The following is a 7,023-nucleotide window of genomic DNA, read 5'->3' on the forward strand; positions in this document are numbered from 1 at the left end:
ATGATGGGAACTCCTCACTGGTCTTTTTTTTAAATTTTATGATTTTAATTTTTTCCATTATAGTTGATTTACAGTGTTTTGTCAATTTTTACTGTACAGCAAACTGACCCAGTCATACATGTATACATATTCTTTTTTTTTTTTTTTTGTCTTTTGTCTTTTTAGGGTCACACCCACAGCATATGGAGGTTCCCAGGCTAGGGGTTGAATTGGAGCTGCAGCTGCTGGCCTACGCCACAGCCACAGCAATACAGGATCCGAGTCACATCTGTGACCTACACCACAGCTCACGGCAACACCAGATCCTTAACCCACTGAGCAAGGCCAGGGATCGAACCTGCAACCTCATGCTTCCTAGTCGGATTCATTTCTGCTGCGCCACAATGGGAACTCCAATATTCTTTTTCTAACATTATCCTCCATCATATTCCATCACAAGTGACTGGATATAATTCTCAGTCTTTCTAATTGCAGCCATTCTAATAGGTATCTCCTTGTGGTTTTCATTTGAATTTCCTTCATGACTATTGTTGAGCATCTTTTCATGTGTTTATTTGCCAACTGTATTTCTTCTTGTGAAGTGTCTGTTCAAATATATTGCCTCCTCTCCCCTTTTTTTTTCTTTTGTTTTTTATGGCCACACCTTCAGCACATGGAAGTTCCCAGGCTAAATTTGAATTGGAGCTGCAGCTGCCGGACTACACCACAGCCCCAGCAGCACTGGATCTGAGCCACATCTGTGATCTATATACCTTGGCTTGTGGCAATGTCAGATCCTTAAACCATTTAGTGAGGCCAGGGATCGAACCCACATCCTCATGGATACTAGCTGGATTCTTAACCTGCTGAGCGTAAACAGGAACTTCCTATCCACCTATTTTTTTAATGGATTGTCCTTTTCGTGTTACATCTAAGAAACCAATGACTGACACAAAATCATGAAGATTTACTCTTATATTTACTGCTAGCTTTCTTCTAAGAGTTGTATGGTTTTAGCTTTTGTGTTAAGGCCAAATTTTGAGTTAATTTTTATTGTTGGTGCAGGGAGTAACTACAAGTACTTTCCTTCCCGAGCTCTTCCCTCTTCGGAGTCTTTGTTTTGCATATACAAATCCAATTGTTCCAGCACTATTTGTTGAAAAGGCTATTCTTTCTTCACTGAATTAATTCTGTCCTTTGTCAAAAATGAGTTTTTCATATTTGCCTGGGTTTATTTCTGGATTCTGGATTCTCTATTCTGTTCCTTTGATTTATTTGTTTGTCTTTGCACCAATATTACATTGTTTGTTTGTTTGTTTGTTTTTATTACTACAGCTTTATAATAATTTCTGAATGCAAGTGTTAGTCCTCCAATGTTCAACCTCTTTTTCAGGGGTGTTTTGAGCATTCTAGTTTGTTTGTATTTCCATGTGGATTTTAGAATCAACTTGTCAATTTATATATATATAAATTATATTTATAATTTAAAATTAATATATAAATTATATAGATATATTTTTTGGTCTTTTTAGGGCCACACCCTCAGCATATGGAGGTTCCCAGGCTAGGGGTCTAATCAGAGCTGTAGCTGCAGCCTATATCACAGTCACAGCAATGCCAGATCCTAGCCGCTCTGCAACCTACACCACAGCTCACAGCAACACCAGATCCTTAACCCACTGATCAAGGCCAGGGATTGAACCTGCATCTTCATGGATGCTAGTCAGGTTTGTCAACCACTGAGCCGTGATGGGGACTCCATCAATTTATATTTTCAAAAAATGTGTCTGACTTCTGATTGGGATTGTTTTGAATCTATAGCTCTTATTTATTTATTTATTTTTGGCTGTGCCCATGGCATGTGGAAGTTCCTGGGCCAGGGATTGAACACTCACCACAGCCTTGACCATCACCACAGTAGTAACAATGCCAGATCCTTAACCCACTGAGCCACCAGAGAACTCTTGAGTTTATAGCTCTTAGATATTTTACTTTACTTCCTCCCTGAGCTTCAGTTTACTCCTCTGTAATGTGAAGATGATAATTCCTGCATTGCAAGGCAGTTGGGAGGTTCACATGGAGCAGTACTGTAAAACTTCTAAGACAGTGCCTGGAGCACAATAAAACTAAAGGCTGTCAGTTCTTTTACATCTTGCCCTATGACAAAACCTTGCATCTTTTACTCCTAACCTTCCCTGTAGATTTCCCTCTGCCATTTTTGGAAATTTCACTATCACATTCTTCCACGAATGTGGTTTTTTTTGCCTTCTCTCTTTTAAGTGACCTCAAAGATAATGTATTCAGGATCTGTTTTTTTTCAGTCATAAAAAAATCTGGGTTTAGGTTCCAGCCATTATTCTGCTGGACTTCCACAGCCAATCTCCTGAATGAATTCTTCCTCTCCAGGTTTGATTCTCTCTAAAGTTATTTGAGCTCCAGTCTGTTAGTTACAAATGTGTTCGATTGCAAGTAACAATGAATTTGGATGATGATGGCTTAAACAAATAGGGGTTTATTTCACTTGTATTAAAAAAAAGAATGACAGTAGGTGGTTGCTTGTGTTGGTTCAGGCGGTTAACAATGCAACCAGAATACCAAAGGGCTTCTCCTTTCTGATCTGCTATGTTTAACCTGATAGCTTTCACCCTTGGTCTGGTTTTCTCAGGGTCACAGGATGGTTGCCAGGGCTCCAAACAACACATCACTTTAGGGCAAGAAGAAGGATGTGGGAGAAGTAGAAATTTTCTCAGAATATTTCCTCCCTCAGTAGACTTTTGCTTATTTTACATTATCCAGAGTAAACTCACATGGCCATCCCAAGTTGCAAAGGAGTCTGAGTCTATAGGGAATAGAATTTTTGTGATTTTTGTGATCTGTCACCTAGGGCTCCATCACACATTCTCACCCTACACAAAGCTGGGGTCCTAGTAGCAGAGAAGACACAGAGAATGGATATTAGGTAGGCAATGGAAAGTGTCTTTTATGCTTAGTTTTCTTATCTGAAAATAGAGGTAATAAAGAGATCATTGTAGGATTAGATGAGGTGATGTATATAAGGTGCTTAGCGCCATGCCTGGCCCATATTAAGTGTTAAATAAATGGTATGTATTATTTTTATTACAATTAGTATCATCCTTGACAGAGTCCAAAGAATTTCTTCTTTGCTCATAAAGCCCATTTGGTCCCTGGTGGAATTAGCTCATCCTTCTGGGCATGAACTCTTTTCCACTCTCTATCCTTCTTTCCTGACCACGAGGCATTGCTGCAGCAGCTATTTAAGAGCAAAGAGCGTGTGCTAGGCAGTGGTGCTGTCATAGGGAACAAGGCAGACACAGCTTGGGCCCTCATAGGAAACAGGTAATAAAAACCAAATAAACAAACATAGGTGATTACAGTTAGTGGCACTCAGGCAACAAACAGGGGGGGAGCTGGAGGGCTTGGAGAAAGCCTCTTGGATCAGGGAACCTGGGAAGGCCTCTCTGAGGATCCCATTTGAACAGAGACTTCAAGGATGAGCAGAAGCTGCCAAACAAAGTATATTCTATACAAGAAAACAGCAACAGCAAAGTTCTAGAGATATGAAAGCCTTGGCGGACTTGAGGAGGCTGGGATGGAGGAAGAGAAGCTATGGGATGCTACAGGTAAGGGCAAGCAGGTAGGCTTTGGCAGCCCTGGTGAGGAGTGTAGTTTTCATTTTAAGTGCAATGTGGAGCCACTGAAAATTTTCAGCATGGGAGAAAAGTGATCTGATTTAAATTTTCAGATGATCTGAAATCTGGCTGTTCATTCATTCATGCATTCATTCACACATTCATTCAGGCACTATTTATTGAGTGCTGGATAATAGGCTAGATGCCAGGAATGAGAGAGCAGTGGGAGTTCCAGTCTTGGCTCAGTGGAAATGAATCTGACTAGCATCCATGAGGACACAGGTTCGATCCCTGGCCTCACTCAGTTGGTTAAAGATCCAGCATTGCCATGAGCTGTGGTGTAGGTCACAGACATGGCTCAGATCTGTTGGAAATTAAGATAACTCTGGCTCAGGTTGTCAGTGTCGGAAAGTGAGACACGCGGACAAGGAGAAATCTCTACAAGGCTCTTTACTTTCTAAGAAGGGCGAGGGTACTCCAAAAAGCACGCACTCCGAACAAAGGACCCTCCCCTATGTATCCCTAATGCTGGTGATTTACTTGTCCCCTTCCCATTGGTCAGGTCAGGGCACACATTCTTTCCAGTTGGCTACTTGAAACAAATTGTTGCTGGGAAAAGAGGTAAAAAGGAAGGGAGTCAGGGGGGCGTTTCAGCCAAAACTGGAGCAAAATGGAGTAACCAAGATTTCCTTTGATAGAAAAGACATTATGTTACTTTCCACAGATCCAGCGTTGCTTTGGTTGTGGCATAGACCAGCGGCTACAGCTCCAATTCGACCCCTAGCCTGGGAACCTCCATATGCCGCAGGTGTGTCCCTAAAAAGACAAAAGAAAAAGAAAAGAAATAGAGCAGTGAACAAAACATAAAAAAACTCCTGCCCTTGTGGGTGACATACCGTATAGTTTCCTGGGACATGGTCACTTTAGTGCTAAAATAGGGACATTCTCAGGAAAACTAGAATGGCCATGATACACAGAACACACATTCTCCCCACTGAAGATCAAAACCAGGGAAACAAGTAAGTAAATTGTATCCCTGGTTTGACAGCAATAAGGAAAGGGGTCTGAAAATTTAGGTAAGAGGTGATGTTTTGTGTAAGATGGCCAGTGATGTTTTCCTAGAAAGAAGAAGCAGGGCACTAGCAGTGTGGGAGTATTGGGGAACAGCCTTCCAGGTAGATGGACCAGCAAGTGCAAAGGCCCTGAGGCCACTGTGTGCCTGATGATGTTTGCAGAGCCATAAGGAGGGCAGGGTGGCTGGAGCAGAATGTGTGAAGGCCCCGAGTATCAGGAGGGGAGGTCAGAGAGGTGGGGGATTGAGGGCAGGTTCTGTATAGCTTTGTAGACCATTACAAGATCTTTGCTTTGCTCTGAGATGAGTGCTATCACAGATTAGGAGCAGAAGGGTGACATGATCTGACCTATAGCTTATGAGAGTCACTCTCATTGCTGTGTTGAGAGAAGACTAAAGGGGGCAAAGGCAGAGCAGGAAGCTATGGAAGTTATGGAGTTTGGAAGCTATGGCGGTCATCCAGGTGAAAGAGGCCAGGGGTTTGCACAAGGGAGAGGCCTGCTTTGGGGTCAGCATCATATTGATGGGTTGAAGGTGATCCTCTTGTCTGAGCAAGAGGGAAGAAGAGGGGACCGCTGCTGAAGTCAAGTTTGGGTTGGGGCAGGGCACCTAGAGTCTCACCTGGAAAGCTGTATGAGATCTGCAAGTAGAGATGTTGGGGGGAAGGGGTTGTGGGAACTCAGGGGGACTTGAAACCTAGGGAGTGGTTGTGGGCTGGAAAGTAAATTACAGAATCCTTAGCAAACACGTGTCATTTAAAGCTGTGGGCATGGGTGTTCTTTAGGAAGGGAATGTAGAGAGAAGAGATGGAAATATTGCTCCCAGGTATCTGCTCCATGGTAAAACATATCATTGCCACGATTTCACAGTGGACAGGACCCTCTCCTTGATGTTGGGCCATGTGGCTTATGTGGGGCAATAAGATGTTAGCAGATGCTTTTGTAATTTGGCTTGGACTTTATGCTTCTTCTGTCACTGCTGGAAGAACATACCCTAGGGAGCTGGATCCCTCCACCTAGCCTCAGGATAGGACACATGGAACAGAACTGGCCCACAATTCACACCCTCAAGCAGAGTTGCAGCTGGCCTGCAAGGGCTGAGGAGGACAGAAGCACTTACTGCCGTACATATGTTGTGGTTGTTTGTTATGCAGCACCAGCTGACTGACATACCTCCCTTCGGCCCCTTGTGCCCAATTTTAAATGAACTCCAGCTCCCCTTCACACGGGAACAGCCTGTAACCTCCCAGCTGCCAAATCTTTCCTTTTCTCATCCAAGATCTTCAAATCCTATCCCCTAGGACCTTGCTCAACAAGGTAGGGGGAATGAGAACAGTGCTTTGTTTCTAACAGTAGTGACTTGCCAGCACGCAGTCTCCCAGCAGGGCTGGAGCTCTTTTTACACATTCTTATTTGGTCCTAACAACCTCATGCAGCAGATGTTCTTGCCATCGTCTTACTGAGGAGGCAGCCAAAGTTCAGAGAGAAGAGTTACACTTGGTCCCACAGCTGGAGGCAAGACAGGAGCCCCGCAGCTGAGATGGAGGAAGTCCTGGGGCCAGGCAGAAACCAAACCCTGGCATTTTGGAAACAGGGAGACTTGTTTTTCTCTGAGTAACCATTTGTTCCTTTTGAATTTTGTACCATGTGCATGTGTTACAGACACACGCACACACACACACACACATGCATATATACACACAGCCCAGGAATCATCAGCAATATCAACACACTTAAAGACATAAAATCCATCTGTCAGTTGACAGGGATGGGAAAGGAGATTCAGGGGAGCACATTTTTTTGTTTCCAGTTCTGTCCACGGGAGAATCCCTGAAGTGCACTATCCCAGAAAGGCCTCTCCACTCCCAGTTCTGATTCTACCCCCACTTGGCCTTCCTTTGGCTGAATTTTGAGCTGGAACCACTGGGTGTTGCAGAGGAGAGCCCCATTCTTCATATGCTTCCTGGAGGTCTAGAACTTCTGAGGTGCTGACACTCCCCTTTCCTGGTGGTGTGGTCAAGAGACTGACACCTACTAAGATGTCAGCCTGGAGAGGCCCCCATCTGAAGATCAGTCCCAAATCTTCCCTGGTGATTTTTTTTTTTTTTTTTGCATGGATATCCCTGCTAGCAATAGCAGCCCACATTGAGTGTGGGCGCCTTTAGTTTTAAATCCGGACAGATAAAGACCACATCTGATCACTCTTCCCCAGTTTTTGGTTTCCATCTATGAAAAGAGTTGATGTTCTCATTGTGTGTAGGGGAGGGTGGAGGTGGGGGAGGGTGGGAGCTCCTCAAGCTGGGGAGGTGCCTAGAAAAGAGGG

This window comes from Phacochoerus africanus, chromosome 1, assembly GCF_016906955.1.
Source record: "Phacochoerus africanus isolate WHEZ1 chromosome 1, ROS_Pafr_v1, whole genome shotgun sequence".
In the NCBI taxonomy this organism is placed as follows: Eukaryota; Metazoa; Chordata; class Mammalia; order Artiodactyla; family Suidae; genus Phacochoerus; species Phacochoerus africanus.